We start from the raw sequence: 21960 nt of genomic DNA, 5'->3' as shown, positions 1-21960 counted from the left end.
TCCTATTCCACCTGTTGTGCCTATATTCCGTCTAGAGCCAAATTGCTCCTCAGCCAAAATATCCTTCATTACCTTTTCGAATCTTTCATTAATGTTTCTTAAGGTAACTTCGGCTGCATGTGAAATAAGGTTAATTTTCCTGTGCACACTGCATTTGTTGTTTCCAGCATCCAGTCACCTCTGTCGTATATTTTGTTACATAACCTCAGTATCTCTCACTTAGTCCTTCTCGGTTCAAACATTTCCTATTTCTCAGGGTATCGTATCTGTGCCTGCTGCTTTCACATTCGTTCTTTAACTTGGTGCATTATGATTGTTGGCCGATTCATTTAGACCGTTTAATAACTCAAGTTGCAGAGTTGTTGGTTCCTGATCCGTGTCGTACAGCTCTCGCTCTCACGACCTTTGTGCACCGTATTCTCACAGCATCACGCTGCAACCTCGGCTGTGCTGTGCTGTACAACACATCCTGCCTCCGCTTCCTCTCCTGTTGTGCAGTCAGCGGGGGCGCAGCTGCCGCCAGGTCGTGGGTCGTGGGGTCCCGCGTTCGATTCCGTACCGGGTCGCAGATCCTCGTCGCTCGGGTTTCTGTTGGGCTAAAGGTTTCATCTCGTAGGCGCAAATTGCCGAGGTGACGTCAGCAGGAAGACAGGCACGGGCCGGTGGAACAGCCCCAGGCCTGTAGGGCCACGCCATCCTCTTCTCATTTCTCCTCCTCCAGTTCCATCGCACTCCTCTTTCAGCCCTTTCTCTAGATTGCTCTGTTCCTATACGCACTTCGTTACTCAGTCTTCCATACAGATTTTTTTTTCATTTTCATTGTTCTTATTTTTTAAATTTTGTTTTCTCCTCTATCTTCGAAATCATTTTCTCTGCAACACGTAGCTTCTTTACTCTTATATCGTTTATATATATAGTACTTGTGCTTTTATGATTCCTTTATATAACATATTCCAATACTAGTTGACATTATGACGTAGTTATTTGTCTTTAATGTTTAGTAATCTCATATGATAGCATTTCCATGATTGTTTCTTTCAAGGATCTTATCTTTTCTAGGTTCCAGTTCTTCACACGGCCACCTTCTTCAGTTTTTTCATTTTTATTTCTATTGCTGCTATGAGAAAATTGTGATTGTTAACTATTATCTGCACCTGTTAATGTGTACACCTTCTTGATTCCATTTTTGTACGTCTCTCCACCACTATAAAACAAATGTGGTTTCTATGTGTATCGTCTGATGTTTTACAGGTGTCTCTTTCCCTGCCAGAGTAAATAAGCTGTTCCTGTCCGTCACTCCTGCTTCCAAGACCGTGCCCGCCTTTCTCCCACAATCGCCCATTACTCTTTTGCAGTATCTTTGATTATCATCCATTACTTTCTATGTGATGTTGTACGTTTCTCCTGCAAGCTGGTCATCATGTTCTGAATTTGGCAAATGTACCCGGATAATCAATATATCGTTTCGTTCTGCTTTCAGCCTTACATCAATAAACCTGCCAGTAGCACAGTCTACATTCACCCGACAGCAGTTATTCACGTCCATTCCATTGTACCTGAGCGACCCCTTTTTCATATTAGTCTTTTCCATCTCTCTTTTAAGGTCTTCTAGTATTCTTACTTGTGCCAGTGTTCTGACAGTCCAAGTACCCACCAGTCTTCGTTTTCATATTTCGCCTCCTTTCACTATTCGCTGTGATGCCCCCCCCCCCCCCCCCCTCTCTTCCATCACACGAGCGTCAAAGTATTTCAGTATTTTGCCACCGGATACTGATTTAACTTGAGAGGGAACGATATTTTGCCTATAAAATGGAGACTGCGCTATGCAGGAAAAATGTTATTGGACATTATATCCTTGAGGGCGTTAAACCTGAACATATGTAAGTTGGATTAAAAGATTTTGCAGCGTGCTACGTGATTAAAAAAGCTTTTGAAATGTGTGGTGTAACGTTTGTACCGTCTGAAAGAGTCACGAATATACTGAAAACACTGAACTGGCAGAAGACTGAAAATATATGCAAATCATCGACTACTTAAAAGTTTCAAGGACCAACTCTAAGTGAGGAATCAAAAAAATATTGAACGGATCGCTCCTGTGGTCAACACAGAGACAACATTAGATTGATTTATTACAGCGCGCAAGCAGTCATTCTTTCCGCTCTCCGTCCGTAAATGGAACGGGAACAAGTCCTCAAGGGAAGTACCCTGTGCAGTGAACTCGGCTGGTTAACGCTGGTTTAATAGTGTGTCGGTCCAGCTTCGGAAACCGCTACAACTGATTCCGCGTGCCACGGATTGGACAAGGTCAGTTACGGCCCGGTGGCTTGTGGATGCAGAGTAGCCGTCCGATCGCGTCCCAGGTTGTGCGCCGTCGCGTTCGGATCAGGCGAATTCGGGGGCCACGGAGTTCAGGGTTGTGCTCCTTAAACCAGTGCACTACGAGTGTGGCAGTTATCCTGCTGGGAGTTGCATTGGCTTAGGCGAAGGTGGGATGCTGGTGATCGGCAGTGATGTTCACACAGTCCACGAGTGCTGTGGCGTCTTGGATTACTGCCGCGAGTCCCGTGGAACACTGCCCACGCCGACCTCTGCCTGTATGGCGGCGCGTGCGATGATCCCGTGGTGCCCGCTGCGATCGCGACTGACGATGCCGGCGTGCCAGCTCGGGAACACACCGTTTTTCTTTAGGCACCTGGAGAATCTTGTTCTTCTGTGACTCGACTTAACGCACGCAGCTGTTGCTATTGTGTGTCTTAAGCCAGGTGAAACCTCCGCTCATCTCAATTTTCAGATTAGGTTTTCGTGTGTGGTTTGTTTTCCATCTACCTTGTATCTTCTGAAACTGACGGCAGCAACTACAACTACTGTACGCCTCAGATTGCCCAACTATTCGACCCAAACTTTTTATAAAAAAGACGTCAATAATATCAGACAATAGTAGCAGTTTAATTGGCAGTTTCCGGTGAGGCTGTTTAGGATCTTGGTCTTGTACGGTAGAGTCTGAAAGTTTTCAGAGGTCACCTGCTGTGCCTCCCGTGAGAGTGTTCGCCCCTGGACGTGGAGAGGCCAACTGTTGAGAGCTCCCCCCCGTTGGTCCGCGCGCTGCTGCGTCCGTACTGGCCGCTCGCTGGAGAGTGGATGGAGCAGTCTGGGCGGGCCCCGTCCAGTGGATGCCGGAGGCGAGGTATCCACCCTTTTTTCCACGCTTTGCTTTCTCTCTTCACTTTCGCTGACCCGTTGTCAGTCTTTGAAGGAGAGGCCAGACCCCGTATTGGGCGATACTGGATAGTGGCGCCTGTATACAGGATTAGGTAGCTGCGCCTCCCTCTTAGGGTACAGTCTATGTCGTACGTAGAATGGTGTAAGCTTACCTCTACACGTCACGCCCGCGGAGAACACGAAGTCGCAACTGCAGATGTACGTGAGGTGGACAGACACTGTTTCTTGCAATATTTGTTCCCCCCTTTGTCAACAGAATCGAAAGCGGTCGCGAAACATGTATTGTTACGTTACGAGATGTGATCCGCTTGCGTGCCTATGAATGTGTTTCACTCTTTTCGCCTTCTGTTTATTTATCACAAAAAGCGTTGCTTGTATTACGTAGTATGAAGATTCAGATTATACATAGAGACCCTTTGCTCATGTAGTAAGGCTTACACATACCGTCCAAATTCATAGGCACATACGCTAATCATTCTTGTTCACTGTTCACAGTGGGATTTATTTAAATAAGAATATACTAACGTTGCGGCAGCTTCAATTCTCGAGCCAAATGGAAACCTTTGAGACGTCGATTATTTGGCAGACGGAAGCGTGCTGACCTAAAGCCTTCCGGGGGAGTTAGGTGAGTTGCCTGTTGCTCGCGGAAAGATTGCAGGGTGCGGTTCGAGAGGCGGACGCACAGTAGTCCAGCGAGGGCGTCGAGTGTCGCTGTCGGGCGTTTGCCACGGGACGAAATCCAGTCGAGGAATGCCAGTGTTAGCTGTCCAGAACTCGTACGTTCACAGTGTAACTGCGCGGCTTACGCAGAACGCCACCTCGTGCTGAAGGAAACTTGCCAAGTCGAAATCCGCTAGAATAGCATTATACTGAATGACCGGTTCCGACAGAGCTGTGCTTTCATCGTCGGATCTTACGTATTAAAATTTTTGCAACGTATTGTCCGTCAGTGTTGCGGTGGACAGTATGCTGTTAAAATTAAAGCGTAAAATCCGACGACGAAAGCGTAGCTCTGTCGAAACCGGTCATCCAGTATAATGCTACTCTAGCGAACCTCGACTTGGGAAGCTCGGTTCAGTTACCACACACAGCAGACCGCCCGCAAAGTGACATCGAGCGAGGCGGCGCACTGGTCAGCGCACGCAACTCGCATTCCGGACGACGGCGGTTCAGCTATCCTAATTTAGGTTTTCCGGGATTTAACTAAATCGCTTCAGGCAAATGCTGGGATGGTTAACTTGAAAGGGCACGGCCGACTTCCTCCTTTCCTCTTACTTCTCCAGTCCTGTGGAACCGATGGCGTCGCTGTCTGGTCCACTTCCTCAAATCGACCGACCGACAAACTGACAGTGTCAAGAATGTGTATTGTGGTTCCGCTGGTGCAACAGCTGGAAAGCAGCAAGTGTTTGCCCGTATTGCGGTGTCATCCGGTGCGATGTTTCCGAGGCACGGACTCGTTTCCAGAAGACTACCGTCCGCTATCGTGGCCCACGGCCAATGTTTACTGACGACAGCCTGGCTGCCCCCTTTTCGCCTTGCAACTTATTTAATAATTTCGCTAAGGCATCACTGTCTTTCATGTTTTTAACATCGACTCGGATGTTGTTGTATTTTTAAGTAATTCACGGCTGTTGCCCTGACGTTCTTCGCCTTTCTGGTGATTTTATAAATACTCCACAATATTAATTACTGTGTTGTTATTAGAAACGTTGGAAAGAAAAGGGAGACGTCCTGCTGAAAGAACGAAGCAGCCGTGCCAGTTCTCACAATGCATGTGCTGTCCTGTCGGTGGCCTCTGTGGCCGCGGATAACACTGAAGCACGGCAGAGGCGCCGTCGGCAGGAGCAGCAGGCCGGCTTCGCACCGTCTGGCTGCCGCCACTGTTATGTCGATTCTGCGGGCGTGGTCTGTTCAAAAATGCCGGAATTTGTCCGCAAAATGTTTCTACGCTTACCTCTTACTTACTGTGCACGGTCTCCTTCCAAGTATTCTCCTCCACAACTGATAGACCGCTCCCGACGCTGTTTCCAGAGGAGCGATGTATCCGAATTTTCTTTTATCTTACCCGTCGTTGCAAATCTCTGTCCTATCGACGGGATTGTAACTTTGGAGATAAAGGCAGTCCACAGGGACCAGGTCTGGAGAGTACGGGGGCTGCGGCTGTTTAGTGACTTCGTTTCTTGTGCAGTAGCCACGCACCGACAGGGAGGTGCGTTATCGTGATGCGAGAGCAACGAATTGTCTCGCCACATTCCAGCCCGTTTTTGTCTCACATTTTCTCGCAGGCGACGCAACAATTCCCGATAGTACCCTCGGTTAACAGTTTGTCCCTGTGGCACGAATTTGTGATGAACTAAGCCGGCCGGGATGGACGAGCGGTTCTAGGCGCTACAGTCCGGAACCGCGCTACCTCTACAGTCGCAGGTTCGAATCCTGCCTCGGGCATGGATGTGTGTGATGTCCCTAGGTTAGTTAGGTTTAAGTAGTTCTAACTTCTAGGAGACTGATGACCGCAGAAGTTAAGTCCCGTAGTGCTCAGAGCCTTTTTTTTTTTTTGTGATGAACTAATCCTTCAAAGTCAAAGACAACTATCAGCACGGTTTTGACATTTGACCTGACCTGACCTCACCTGACTAGCTTTCTTTGATCTTGGAGAACCTTTCCCGACCCATTGTCATAATGGAACCTTTCTCAATTTCATAACCGTACATCCACGCCTCATCACAAGTTGCGATTTTCTTAAGAACATCTCGTTCTCATCTCTTCAGAGATTGCGAGGCGAACGCCTTTCTGATCTTTATTCGTGAGCCATGCGACGAACATGGCTGCAATACGACGCATTCCGAGATGCTGCGTCAGGATTTCGTGACACGATTCAGTTGAAATGTTACATTCTTTTCAATGTCTCTTGACAGTCAGTCTTTGATTGGCAGTCAGTTTCATTGACATTCCTGACGTTAGCATCGTCGATAGACGCCCAAGGAACTCCTGAATGAGGGTCACCTTTAACTTCCTTCCGGGCATTTCTAAACCGTGTGAACCATTCGTAACGCCCAGTACGGCTTCAGCACTAACCACCGTAGGTTTGGCCTCCTGCGTCATCCGGTGTGACGTGCCTCTATAAAGGTTTTCTCGAGTTTCACGCAAAATTTAATGGAGACGCATTGCCGCTCTAACTCTGCCATCTCAAAATTTGCAAACTTCCTTTGTGATAAATGATACTGTCACTACCAAAAAACTTTTGAACTGACCGATTTTGAAAGTCGGTGAAATGGGGCACGGACATGGCACCGCAGGCGGGTTAGCTGGTATAGGTACCGGGGAAAACATCAGACAACGCCCGAAGCTCCATGCTTTGAGTACGTGGAATTTGTGGGGAGTACGGGCAGGCATCGTTTCTCCAATAAAAGCCTTTTTTTACGTTTAAAGTTTTACAACTTCACTAACTTGATTTTAAAGAAGCAAGTGAACATTCGTTATCATGAACAGCAAGATCCTCAGTATAGTTCGTTAATGAAAGTTCCCGAAGTATTATTTTTAACAGATCGAAGAACAGCTCTCAGAATCAATTTACAACGCTTAAAACTCAAAATCCCTTTTTAAGCAAAGGAAAGAAATACAAATTGCATAATGCAAAGTTAAATAAAAGATTGTGACGCCACATGGCAATACCAAAATTTTCGTAGATATCACCTGTGATGTCTAAAGGCAATAAAATATTGATAGCAAAATTTTAATTAAAACAACTTAAATGCAATAAAATGTGATTACTATCAACGTACACTCAAACCCCGTAGCCTCTACGACGCGCACCGTATCACAAATTATTTTCCTTCCTTTTAAACAATGTGCACCATAAACCTCCCTACATGTGACGCGTACTACACGGAACGAACTACGACAATTAAGCATAGATGTTATAATTAACCAGGTATGTAATCTTTTCCTTTCAGAATAAATAAAAAACGCACAAATCAACTCTGAATCTCGGTGATTAAAAATATACAATACATATCATTCGATTTCGTCGTGGTCATGCGTTGTTGTGCACATTGCTATCCTTGACCATCACACGCGGCACGGAGAAGATTTTCGACAATGTACAAAACGTTGACACGGCGTAACCAACTTACATAAATTGCATACCGGTACTGGGATTACGCGTCGGATATGGATGCGGCTCGCAAATCTTAAAACGGGCGAGGGAGTAGATGCGGTACTACTGTACACTTCGACTACACCGCACCGCACCAAACAGCAGTACGGTGGGGCAGACAAGAGAATAATCAACAACTGTTGCAAGGCAACCTCAGCAAGGCAGTAAGAAAATATTTGGGGCTTTAAACTCGTGGGAGGGCCACTCCAAACCACAGAATGACGTCCCAAGCTAAATTACGAAAATACTATCGGCGATTTCGCCACGACAAGTAGAACAGTAAAATACCATAAGAAATGAACTGCAATTAAGACGATTCATAAGCGTCCGACTGAAAAGCTGCACAATCAATCTTTCCCTTACTACAAAAAGTTCATTCTTGGACACTACCAGAGCGTCAATCACTCGTTCTAACTGTGGATAACAGAGTTTAACACTCTGGGGGCCGACTTAGGTTTCTTAATAAGACAAGCAATGACTCGGTCCCTCGCTTGGGTCCACCTTCGATCCAAAACAGACATTTACTCTAAAGCAGCTAAATAGTGCCGATATCAACGCCCCCAACGTGCACGTTTTTAGAATTCTTATGTTCACCTCATACACCAAACGTGCCGTAACTCTTCGTCGGAATCCAAGGGCAGCACCAAGAAATCGCTACTCAGCCCGTGAATGAGGCGTGAATGAGCGCCACCGGCACAACACGGGCCCTCCACACTGGGATCCTGGAGCCCACGGCGGGGCCCTCCGACTCCGCTCCTCACGCAGCTCACCTACAGCAACCCCCTTCTGTCCTCCTTCCTCGCGGCGGGCGGGAAGCCAACTCGCCAGAGATACTTGTGCGCCGACCAGAGACTCCAATCCGGTATCGAGTACTGAGAAGGCGGGTTGTGTCAAAAAACAAAAAAAAAATTAAATAGCGAGCCGTACCAGATCACCAACCTAACTAGATTCATGTCTTCGTGTGAACCTAGAATTTTCAGAGTTAAATTTTTCATTTTAAAATGGTTTTATCAGAATATAAATTATAGAAAAAGTATAAACAGTCAGTACCAAAACTTATTTATCGGGAGAGACAGTGAAAAACATGAAATATCGCACACAAGTTTTGAACGGAACATTTGAAGATGGCCGTGACATACTACACAGCAACGTCTTCTACATACTATGAAGTTTTCCCAGGCATATGCGTCCCACTACATTCAAATTATGTACAAACCAGCAGAATCACTAAGTTGTGTTGTAGTGTTTCGAAACTATTAGTTAGTTCAGACGTTTTTCGAATGGAGAAGGTGGTGATTTGACCTGCTCTTCGTGAAACGGGCGCACTGCGCAGCCCCACTCGGTCGCACATATATCCGCCCCATAGTCTGTAGCATCTCGCAGTAGGAAGACGTGAGATACACGTGTCCTGATGTTCAAAACTCCTTATTACCTAGTGCGCCACACGTACCCCATCAACCACGAGAAGGTTAAATGCAAAGGTTTTGACGGGGCAGCAGTTAGGAAGACTCAGACGTGAAGGCGATTGTTGAGTACGAGTATGATGGGAAGCAGGGACGCCAGTACAAGGCGGACGCCGCGCCCCGTTCCCCTAGCTCTCATTGAGGGGAAACAAATTAGTGTACTCAGGTCTTTTGTTTCGAGAAAACGATTGATAAGTCAGTATTACAAGGTTTTTAACATGGCCTACTTAAGTCGCCATTCGTCTTCCAAAATATAAAAAATACTCCTTGCCCCCAGGTCTAGCCGCACCCCCCTCCCATACAAATTACCGTACGGGCACCATTGATCGGAAGTAGTAGTCAAGAGAGCTTTATGGGCACCATTGATCGGAAGTAGTCGCCATGAGAGCTTAAGAATAAACCTTTCTTACACGGGAACTGTCCAATCCGACATGTCGAAACCTACCCTGAAATTTTTCTGTAGTAGACGGCATGCACCAAGTTTGTGCTTTTAGAAGGACGATTTTATAAACTGCGGCTTTGTATCGCGATGTCATTGCACTAACCCAGGCAAGTAACATAAAATGTTGACTGCTTTTCATAACTTCCGTAAGGCATTTGATTAACTTAATCACAAATACCTGATAGGGACACTGCGCCGAATGGACTTCTGCCAAAAACCATCGATATCATGAAGAACATGGAAATGGGTGTTACTGCAAAAATCTCCTTTAACTGTCAACTCCCAAACAAATTGAAATAAAAAGGGTGTTCCGCAAGGAAGCCCCTTACCCATGCTGCTGTTTGTTATATCGCTGGAACTTTTTCCTGAGACAGCTAAAGCGCAGGCTGACAGGCATTACCATCCAAGGATCAAAGCCCGTGGTAGGTGCTTACGCGGACGATGTAGGCGTAATCATCAGAGACCAAGCAGATGCCACACGACTGGAAATGGTACTTGCAAAATATTGTTCCGCATCAGGTGCGAAGGTAAATGAAAACAAAAGTAAATTTCTAAATATAAAGCGAGCTTTTGCAGACGATCTGGCAATAATTACAGAAAACGAAGAAATAGCTCAGAACTACCTGGAGAAACTACAAGAAGTTTCGGCCAGAGCTGGACTGCAGATTTCATTTGAAAAAACCGTGTATATGTCTAATCATAGAAATAACAAGAAAAATCTTATTACTAAATACGGCAATATTAAGAGAGTAGAAAAATTTAAGTATTTAGGTGAAATAATTCAAGTGAATGGTTTAGACAAGAGTGCAAACCAGGCGAGAGCAAGGAAAATGGAATTTGCTTTTCAAAAAACCAAAGACATATATAACAAAAAAAACATTTCGATTCAAGCTAAATTAAGACATTATAAAACTGTCATTAGACCAGAATGCCTGTATGCATCGGAGTGCCTAACTCTTAACAAAAAGGGGGAAATAGAAAACATGGAAAAGAAAGAAAGGAAAATTTTGAGAAAAATATTAGGACCGAGAAAGATTGGAGAAGAGTACAAGCTAAAGAGTAATAAGGAAATATACAAAACTATTGAGAAAGTGAGTGAGGCAATGCGTAAACGCAGACTAACGTTTTATGGTCACCTGTCGAGGATGGATGGAAACAGACTAACAAGAAAAGTGTTTGAACATAGTAACAGGAACGAAAAAACCAACAATAAATGGATACAGATGGTGAAAAAGGATTTGGCCTATTTTAATGTCACCCGTGAGTCAATCAGGGACAGGGAAAAGTTTAGACAAATAGTGAACGAAATTAAGTGTTTTCCAGAAGAAACGAAACTAAAGAATAATAACAGGAAATGGTCGGAAGAGCGGAGGAGGAACCACTCGAAAATGATGAGGAAATATTGGGAAGAGAGAAAAAAAGATCAAAAAGCCGGGCAAGTGAATTGTTGAACGTGGTCCAAAGATGGCCGAAATCGAAAGAAGAAGAAAGCGGCTTGCTAACTTGCGCATTAAGTGGGCGAACGATGTTAAGGTACACAATCCTCTCGGAATAGCATTGGCAACTTCCCTTTTAAAAATGATAGCAATAAATTGGCGAGAGGTGGCAAGAAAAATCAAGAGAGCTTTGATTGAAAACTGTCAACGTAGCATAGACCAGTTCCAGAGAATACTGTTTATCAACACGTATATTTTATCCAAGGCCTACTACAGAGCACAGGTTCTCCCCATTCCATCAATGGTGGTGAAGACTATCATATCCATCTTAGCAAAGTTTTCGTGGAAAGGGGAATTGTTCCGAGTGCCGGTGAAGACAGCAGATTTGGATCCAAGGAATGGAGGAATGGGACTAACCGACATCAAGTCTAAAGCGATGGCACTGTACGTCAAACGAACATGGAGCATAATGTGTAACGATCCAGGATGCAACAGAGCAAACCTATACGATATTGTTAGGCTAGGAAGTGTAGAGCCGCCGATAAATATATATTAGAGAGTATTATTTTAAACTGAGCTATCTCAGCAAAAAGCTTTTAAACTTCAAAAACGTTACAGCAAAGGCGATTTTAGCTGGAAGACGGAAACATAAAAGGAAAAATAACATAGAAACTAAATATGCTGGAATAGGATGGAATGTGGTGTAGAAAAACATCAGTAGTGATGTTATTTCGTGTGACGTGAGAACAGCATGGTGCAAGGTAGTCAGTAACACCATGTGCACAAATGAGCGCCTCTCTGCCATCGGTTTAACCCCTGCAGCAAATGCAACCTCGTTGATAGTGTGCCTCATCGTTACACATGTGGACATCGGATTATTAACTGGAGGTGAACCAGGGAGAAAATTGCCCAAATAACTTCAGCAAACAAAGTACCGATTAACATTTTCTTCAGACCAGAAGGAAGTTACTACCTGAGATCCCCTGCTATACCCGTAGGACAGGGCAGGACAGGACGGGACAGATAGTTTAATTTGTGGAAAGGGGCCAAAATGAGTGGCTGTCAGTTGCACTCTAACGTACTACTACTTTATTGATTTGACAAACATTACAAGAGTAAAGAAAACATTAAAGACAGAGGAAGTCAAACATTAATTTTAGAATTTAATTCCCGGCTAAATGCGCCACTCAATCTCACGCCTTAAGGGCAAGGGCAAAACATCTTTAATTTAAAACCAGCTGAAGGCCAATAACTTACGACTCAAAATCAAGAATTTTAAAACGCAGAAGGCCTCATCTTAAAACATTTCATCTACACCTATACATCTGCATCCATACTCCACAAGCCACCTGACGGTGGCTCTGTTCTCCCTACTATTCTAGTCTCGTATTGTTCGTGGAAAGAAAGATTGTCGGTATGCCTCTTTGGCTCTAATCTCTCTGATTTTATCCTCATGGCCTCTTCGCGAGATATACATAGGAGGGGGCAATGTACTGCTCGACTCCTCGGTGAAGGTATGTTCGCGAAACTTCAACAAAAGCCCGTACTGAGCTACTGAGCGTCTCTCCTGCAGAGTCTTCCACAGGAGTTTATCTATCATCTCCGTAACGCTTTCGCGATTACTAAATGATCCTGTAACGAGGCGCGCTGCTCTCCGTTGGATCTTCTCTTATCTCCTCTATCAACCCCACCTGGTACGGATCCCACACTGGTGAGCAATATTAAAGCAGTGGGCGAACAAGCGTACTGTAACCTACTTCCTTTGTTTTCGGATTGCATTTCCTTAGGATTCTTACAATGAATCTCAGTCTGGTATCTGCTTTACCGACGATCATTCCATTTTAAATCACTCCTAATGCCTACTCCCAGATAATTTATGGAATTAACTGCTTCCTGTTGCTGACTTGCTATATTGTAGCTAAATGATAAAAGATCTTTTTTTTCGTGTATTCGCAGCACGTTACACTTGTCTACTTTGAGATTCAATTGCCATTCCCTGCACCATGCCTCAATTCGTTGCAGATCCTCCTGCATTTCAGTACAATTTTCCATTGTTACAACCCCTCTATATACTACAGCATCATCCGCAAAAAGCCTCAGTGAACTTCCGATGTTATCCACAAGGTCATTAATGTATATTGTAAATAGCAACGGTCCTAAGGCACTCCCCTGCGGCACACCTGAAATCACTCTTACTTCAGAAGACTTCTCTCCATTGAGAATGACATGCTGCGTTATGTTATCTAGGAACTCATCATTCGCACAATTGGTCTGATAGTCCATAAGCTCTTACTTTGTTCCTTAAACGACTGTGGGGAACTGTATCAATCGCCTTGCGGAAGTCAAGAAATACGGCATGTACCTGGGAACCCGTTTCCATGGGCCTCTGTTCCCCGTTTCCATGGGCCTCTGAGTCTCGTGGAGGAATAACGCGAGCTGGGTTTCACACGACCGTCTTTTTCGAAACCCACGCTGATTCCTACAGAATAGATTTCAAGTCTCCAGAAAAGTCATTATACTCGAACATAATACATGTTCTAAAATTCTACAACTGATCGACGTTAGAGATATAGGTCTGCACATCTGTTCGACGTCCCTTCTTGAAAACGGGGATGACCTGTGCCCTTTCCCAGTACTTTGGAACGCTACGCTCTTGTAGAGACCAACGGTACGCCGCTGCAAGAAGGGGTGCAAGTTCCTTCGCGTACTGTGTGTAAAATCGAACTGGTATCCATCAGGTCCAGCGGCCTTTCCTCTTTTGAGCGATTTTAATTGTTTCTATCCCTCTGTCATCTATTTCGATATCTACCATTTTGTCATCTGTGCGACAATCTAGAGAAAGAACTACAGTGCAGTCTTCCTCTGTGAAACAGCTTTGGAAAAAGAAATTTAGTATTTCGGCCTTTAGTCTGTCATCCTCTTTTTCACTACCATTTTGGTCACAGAGTGTCTGGACATTTTGTTTTGATCCACCTACCGCTTTGACATAAGCCCAAAATTTCTTAGGATTTTCTGTCAATTCAGTACATAGAACTTTACTTTCGGATTCATTGAACGCCTCTCGCATAGCCCTCCTCACACTAAATTTCGCTTCGCGTAATTTTTGTTTGTCTGCAAGGCTTTGGCTATGTTTATGTTTGCTGTGAAGTTCCGTTTGCTTCCGCAGCAGTCCTAACTCGGTTGTTGTACCACGGTGGCTCTTTTCCATCTCTTAGGATCTTGCTTGGCACATACTCATCTAATGCATATTGTACGTTGGTTTTGAATGTTGTCCACTGATCCTCAACATTATCTGTACCTGAGACAAAACTTTTGTGTTGAGCCGGCCGGTACTCTGAAATCTGCTTTTTGTCACTTTTGCTAAACAGAAAAGTCTTCCTACCGTTTTTAATATTTCTATTTACGGCTGAAATCATCGATGCAGTAACCGCTTTATGATCGCTGATTCCCTGTTCTGCGTTAACTGTTTCAAATAGTTCGGGTCTGTTTGTCACCAGAAGGTCTAATATGTTATCGCCACGAGTCGGTTCTCTGTTTAACTGCTCAAGGTAGTTTTCAGATAAATCACTTTAAAAAAATTTCACGAGATCCATCTGCTCAAGGTAGTTTTCAGATAAAGCACTTAAAAATTTTCACTGGATTCCTTGTCCCTGCCACCCGTTATAAACGTTTGAGTCTTCCAGTCTATATCCGGCAAATTAAAATCTCCACCCAGAACTATCACATGGTCGGGAAATGTACTCGAAATATTTTCCAAATTTCCCTTCAGGTGCTCAGCCACAACAGGTGCTGAGCCAGGGGCCCTATAGAGACAGCCAATTACCATGTTTGAGCCTGCTTTAACCGTGACCTTCACCCAAATTATTTCAAATTTCGGATCTCTGTCAATTTCCTTTGATACTATTGCACTTTCTATAGCTATAAACACGCCTCCCCTTCACTGTCCAGCCTGTCTCTGCGGTATACATTCCAATCTGAGTTTAGAATTTCATTACTGTTTACATCTAGTTTCAGCCAACTTTCCGTCTCTAGTACTATGTGGGCATTGTGACCGTTTATTAATGAGAGGAGTTTTGGGACCATTCTATGGACGCTCCTGCAGTTTACTATTACCACATTAATATTGTTATTCCCTGTTGCGTTTTGCCTACTACTACCTTGTCGTGTCTCTGGAGGCGTCTTGTCGGGCCTAGGGAGGGAATTCTCTAACAAAAAAAACCCACGTGTGCACTCCACACGTACTCGGCTACCCTTGTAGCCTCTTCCTCCGTGGATTGCGCACCTGACCTGTTCAGGGGGACCCTACATTTCTCCACCCGATAGCGGAGATCGAGACATTTGGACCCCAGATCTCCGCAGAATCGTCTGAGCCTCTGGTTTAAGCCTTCTACTCGTGTCCAAACCAGAGGACCGCGATCGGTTCTGGGAACGATACTACAAGTAGTTAGCTCAGATTCAACCCGCGAGCGAGGCCTTCCGCCTTCACCAACTCCGCTAACCGCCTGTATGAACTGAGGATGACCTCTCAACCCAGACGGCAGGAGTCATTGGTGCCGACATGAGCAACAGTTTGCAGTCGGGTGCACCCAGTGCTCTCTATCGCCGCCGGCAGGGCCTCCTCCACATCTCGGATGAGGCCCCCCGGCAAGCAGACAGAGTGAACACTGGCCTTCTTCCCGGACCTTTCCGCTATTTCCCTAAGGGGCTCCATCCCCCGGCTAACGTTGGAGCGCCCAATCACTAATAAACCCCTCTCCCCGTGTGCCTGCTCGGACCTTGCTGAAGGAGCGGCCACATGTCCACTCACAGGCAGAGCGGGCGATGCCACACGGCCAGCCTCCACATTGACCCTCCGCCTCGTGCGCCGCGGACGCCGCTGTACCCGCCACTCCCTTTGGGGAGAGGGTGGCCCAACCGCACCCGGTACCCGCTAAGATGTCTCGACAGCAGGGACAGTGGGTGACGCATGTAACACCTGGGGTGTACCATGCGACGCACCAGACTCCCCATTGCCGCTACACTCCGAGGCAGCAGCCTGAAGACGGCTGACCGCGGCCATCAACACGTTCAGCTGTTCGCGAATAGTGGCCAGCTCCTCCTGCGTCCGTACACAGCAGTCACACATCCCATCCATCCTGGGAAATCAACAATTTACTGTAGAGAGTTAATAAACTTTTAACTAGACTGCTAATTCACTAAAGGCGGCTGAAAGCTGACTAACTTAGGCTGACGGCTTAAACAATCTCATGCCCTAACGGCAAAATAACTTTAACCTAAAATCAGCTCAAGGTCAATAACTTAAGGCTCAAAACAGGAATTTGAATTTTAAAAGGCAGAAGGCATTATCCTAAAATTTCTTTAAATCTGGCTGATGGTAAATCAATCTTACTCTTTAAGGGCAAAACAACTTTAATTGAAAATCGGCTAGAAGCCATACATAAACAACAAGGACAAATAAGAAATGGCAGGATATCAAACGGCGCTCAACAAGTTCCCAAGGGTCGGCCTGGAACACTAACGCTCGTTTATGTGAGACAGGCAGTCGGCCCAACAATTCTCAATCCGACGGCAACCCAACCGACAGACGTCAACGGACCAAGCGGCACGATAACTTCTGCTACACCCGACCAGCACACAACAGGGAGTTCAGTGGAACAACGCAGAAGGTATCGGCGCCCACAACGAATTACACATTCAGCTGTCAAGCTACACGCCCTTGTGGACAGTCACAACACGACTAGGAAAATACACTGCCTGAATTTACGTCAACGCCCAGGGCTGGTAACGGGAACGTTAACGGCAACGAGGCAGAAAATTCCGCTGGTGCACTTCAATTAAAAAATAATCATGTTAAACTCTACAGCAGGGCGGCTAGAATTTCGTCAACTTGAAAACACACGTTGTTGCTAGCGGTAACGTCCCAACAGCCCACAACGAAATTCAAACGACACAATGTGAACAGTTGGGGCTGGCTGGTAGAGTAAGTAAAGACTCAACTTTCGTGTCCGGGACCTCGTAGCAATGGGAACAGCCGCTCACACTCGACCGCCAGCGGCCCCGGCCAGACACGCACCACGGAAGACTTCCTCGCTGCTCCACGCCAACCGACCAACTGCCCGCACTCGGCACAGCCGGAAACTACAGGGTGTTACAAAAAGGTACGGCCAAACTTTCAGGAAACATTCCTCACACAGAAAGAAAGAAAATATGTTACGTGGACACGTGTCCGGAAACGCTTACTTTCCATGTTAGAGCTCATTTTATTACTTCTCTTCAAATCACATTAATCATGGAATGGAAACACACAGCAACAGAACGTACCAGCGTGACTTCAAACACTTTGTTACAGGAAATGTTCAAAATGTCCTCCGTTAGCGAGGATACATGCATCCACCCCCCGTCGCATGGAATCCCTGATGCGCTGATGCAGCCCTGGAGAATGGCGTATTGTATCACAGCCGTCCACAATACGAGCACGAAGAGTCTCTACATTTGGTACCGGGGTTGCGTAGACAAGAGCTTTGAAATGCCCCCATGAATGAAAGTCAAGAGGGTTGAGGTCAGAAGAGCGTGGAGGCCACGGAATTGGTCTGCCTCTACCAATACATCGGTCACCGAATCTGTTGTTGAGAAGCGTACGAACACTTCGACTGAAATGTGCAGGAGCTCCATCCGTGCATGAACCACATGTTGTGTCGTACTTGTAAAGGCACATGTTCTAGCAGCACAGGTAGAGTATCCCGTATGAAATCATGATAACGTGCTCATTTGAGCGTAGGTGGAAGAACATGGGGCCCAATCGAGACATCACCAACAATGCGTGCCCAAACGTTCTCAGAAAATCAGTGTTGATGACGTGATTGCACAATTACGTGCGGATTCTCCTCAGCCCACACATGTTGATTGTGAAAATTTACAATTTGATCACGTTGGAATGAAGCCTCATCCGTAAAGAGAACATTTGCACTGAAATGAGGATTGACACATTGTTGATGAACCATTCGCAGAAGTGTACCCGTGGAGGTCAATCAGCTGCTGATAGTGCCTGCGCACGCTGTGCATGGTACGGAAACAACTGGTTCTCCCGTAGCACTCTCCATACAGTGACGTGGTCAACGTTACCTTGTACAGCAGCAACTTCTCTGAAGCTGACATTAGGGTTATCGTCAACTGTACTAAGAATTGCCTCGTCCATTGCAGGTGTCCTCGTCGTTCTAGGTCTTCCCCAGTCGCGAGTCATAGGCTGGAATGTTCCGTGCTCCCTAAGACGCCGATCAATTGCTTCGAACGTCTTCCTGTCGGGACACCTTCGCTCTGGAAATCTGTCTCGATACAAACGTACCGCGCCACGGCTATTGCCCCGTGCTAATCCATACATCAAATGGGCATCTGCCAATTCCGCATTTGTAAACATTGCACTGACTGCAAAACCATGTTCGTGATGAACACTATCCTGTTGATGCTACGTACTGATGTGTTTGATGCTAGTACTGTAGAGCAATGAGTCGCATGTCAACACAAGCACCGAAGTCCACATTACCTTCCTTTAATTGGGCCAACTGGCGGTGAATCGAGGAAGTACAGTACATACTGACGAAACTAAAATGAGCTCTAACATGGATATTACGCGTTTCCGGACACATGTCCACATAACATCTTTTCTTTATTTGTGTGTGAGGAATGTTTCCTGAAAGTCTGGCCGTACCTTTTTGTAACACCCTGTATAAGCGCGAGGCCAAAGATAGTAATCATTATTTCGTCCCCATCGATGTGCAAGTCGCCGAAGTGGCGTCAAATCGAAATACTTGCACCCGGCGAACGGTCTACCCGACGGGAGGTCCTAGTCACACGACATTTATTTATTTATTTTTTTAGCATAATCGCGATAACCGCGGGAGACTAATCACAGAATAGCAACCAAGGTTTAATGCAAAGCATAACACTAGTCAGCCACGGCTCACTACCCTCAGGCAAAAAATAACGCAGTGATTTGGTTAATGGGCAAATATACAAGCTACATTTTTAACAATATTGGGAGGGATGGACATACTGAATACAAGATGTATATGGAAAATGAATTCGAGAAAACACTTAAGTATCAGAATCACAATAAGAAATACGGTAACATGCTCCGAATTGTATTCAACAGAATGGGTATAGGTTAGGAACTGGATTCCTCGTGGAGAGCCGGCCGCTGGTGGCCGAGCGGTTCTGGCGCTACAGTCTGGAACCGCGCGACCGCTACGATCGCAGGTTCGAATCCTGCCTCGGGCATGGACGTGTGTGTTGTCCTTAGGTTAGTTAGGTTTAAGTAGTTCTAAGTTCTAGGGGACTTACGACCTCAGAAGTTGAGTCCCATAGTGCTCAGAGCCATTTGAACCTCGTGGAGAGGGGATGGGTTGTGTCACATTCCCGACCCTAACCTCACCTGCAACTCACACATGACAAATAAATCAGTAGTACAGTATATGCAAGAATATGACGGCAAACATCTGGTGTCTGTTATAAAGGAAGATCTTGAATTCCCAAAGGATGCGTTTAGGAGGCTGGAAGTGGCAAAAAATAACGAGACGGTGAAGGACTTTGTAATGTCGCTGTTCGGGACTGCTCTTCTGTCCATGTAATCTACCCTGGAACGAACACACATCAAGGATTTACTGAATCATTAATTTGGGTCTGGGAAATGATGATGAGGAACCTCAGGGTGCAGAAGAAGGAAATGTGCGTGCTGAACTGCCACCAGTTGAAGGTGCTATATGTGTGCTGCTGCTAAAGACTTAATATCATTCCTTATTCTTTGAATGCTGTAATTTATGACTGCAATTATGTGTCACCTTAATTATGTCATTTCATTGTAAGCTAGCCATTTTTGTTATTGTTTTTGTGGAATAAAAGAAAGTGAGGGGGCAATTAGGACTATGTATTTTTGTTAGACTAAAATTTTTGCTGAACTTATCTATGCTGGGCTATCGTACAAGCACGACCGTCAATTTGATTAATACCCACACGTAGCGTTTGACACGTTTGTCAGCGACAGATAATCATAATTTTTCTAGAGATTAAATACCACTGATAATGGGCCTACAGGAATGGGACTTGGCAGTTCTCATAGAAACGGCGTTGGCAGACAGTAGTGTCGACCGTTGTGTTTGCGCCCGCCTGGCGTTCTACACGCGGCGTGTTGACAGGTTTAAGTGCTGCGCATCAGTTAATACTGGCGGTGACGGCAGTGCGCGAGACGTTTTCGTGAAAATTAGCCACCATTGCTCCTGCAGGTACGCTGTATTGTTTTATTTGAGGTAGGTTACAAAATTTTAAAAAAATAATTTAGTACCACTACTTTCAGTGTTATTTGAAGCTTTTCTTATTCCTGTAGACGTGTTTTAGTAGGTACTTTAATTATCTTTTTCCAGGATAATGTTGGGTTTTCCACGTAAACGCGATGAAAAGTTTGTGAAAGAGCTAGAGAAAGTTGAAAACACTAATAGGTAGCTATATTGTGCCAAAAGATAAACCATCGTCATTTGTAACACTTCAACGTACGCAGAAACGGAAACTTGCTCTGAGCAAATACCTAAACTAACAGCATCTGATGCCTCCTGATCAAAGGGAGGTAAACAGAATCCAACTGTTCCTGGGCAACGGCCGTATCCGTTTAATAACAGTGGTAGGGACATTGACCTTCGAATATTTCAACAGTTGTAGACGAACAAGGTACAAAATTTACCAAGCATCACTTGGATTCCAAGCAAATTTGAAGTAAAAAGGCATTGGTTAGTGTGGAGTGAACAGCAGGAAAAGCCCTCCTGTTGGCCACGCTTTCAGAATTATCCCAAAAAGCCTGTCGCATCTAGGTTAGCTAAATTGCATGAAAGATTTGACGACAGGAAAACGACTTGGAAATAACTATATTCTTCTTGAACATGAAAATAATGATTTAGCATGGAGGTGTTACGAGCAAACCCTAATAGAACCCTGTGTGTTCCTCAGCAGGTGGAATTTGTCTTAAGACATCATTTATTTTTTCTCTTGAATGGGGTGAAATGCATCTTCCTGTCACGAAAAGGTCTGATGTTAGGGTGTGGATTTCATAAGTCAAAAGCGGAACCACTGTTCATCTTTTCCACTATTTCGCACATATTTTCCGCTTTTGTCTTACGAAATTCATAACCTAACATCAGACCCTTTCGTGACAGGAATATGCATTCCACCTCATTCAAGAGAAAAATGAAGCATGTCTTAAGACAAATTACACCTCATGATGGAGCCACAGGGTCCGAAATGCATCGTGTACGTAATAAAACACTACAAGTTGTGACTGAAGGCGTATTTTTAATTCATACCTCCAGCACAAATTTGGATGATCGTGATACGACTAAGAAATTATTTAGAACTTATCCTGACGACATTAGTAATAATCTTGTCAAAGAAATACTAATGTTCAGTCAGTCAGCGCCGCTGCGTTTCCAGATTTGACAAAACAGAAAACAAGGGGCTCCTTCTAAATGAAATTTATAAGTTGAAGTTACAATCCGTATTTCTCGAACTCGGGATTTTTTATTACCCTACCAGTTACTTGCTTGTGGTGAGAGAGGATTAAATTATCTAGCACCGTTATCAATAAAATGAGCTTCAGCGATGTAGTGGATAACTTCATCCATTGCAAGAGTAGATGATTGACGGTTCCATCTACAGCTGATATTGAAAGTCTGAACGAGACTTTTTAAATCAAGATAACGAAGTATGCTGCAAAGGTTTCCAAGCTGTAAAGATTTCTTACTAAAAGTTGGGCTTGTTTATTTGAGTAATTATTATTAATTTATTATTATTATTATTATTATTATTTATTATTATTATTATTATTATTATTATTATTATTATCTTTCCTTTCTCAGACGTTATGTCTGGTTTATTATTATAGCTGGTGTATTATTATTATTATTAATTTGTTATTAGTGGTATGAGCTGATGTTTGTATCTATTCAAATACAGTACATTCAGTCAGTAAATTGACAGTTCAGGCAGCATTTATTTAAAGCTGACGTTTAAAACAAGGTTCTGAAGAATCAATATTTGTCGTAATTGACTGCTGTGGGCTGAGAAGGCTCTGGTGCCGTTACAAAAGTTTGTCCAGCGGTGGCCCTGCAGGCACGTACCTTCGATTGACGGCGCTTTGGTTAACAGATAACGCGGAACAGCGTGACCGTAATTTGAAAGACAATTTCACGTGATGGTTTGTCTGAC

At 44.8% G+C, this 21960-nt stretch overlaps 1 protein-coding gene across 2 annotated transcripts in view; it reads left to right on the top strand.

The window, feature by feature from the left end:
- Positions 1-21960, top strand: part of LOC124805354 (serine/threonine-protein kinase NLK) — a 446973-nt gene that overhangs the window by 265429 nt on the left and 159584 nt on the right. The window lies entirely within an intron of this gene.

Source organism: Schistocerca piceifrons, chromosome 1 (genome assembly GCF_021461385.2).
Source record: "Schistocerca piceifrons isolate TAMUIC-IGC-003096 chromosome 1, iqSchPice1.1, whole genome shotgun sequence".
Taxonomy (NCBI): domain Eukaryota; kingdom Metazoa; phylum Arthropoda; class Insecta; order Orthoptera; family Acrididae; genus Schistocerca; species Schistocerca piceifrons.
This window is presented reverse-complemented; position numbering and strand designations above follow the sequence as displayed.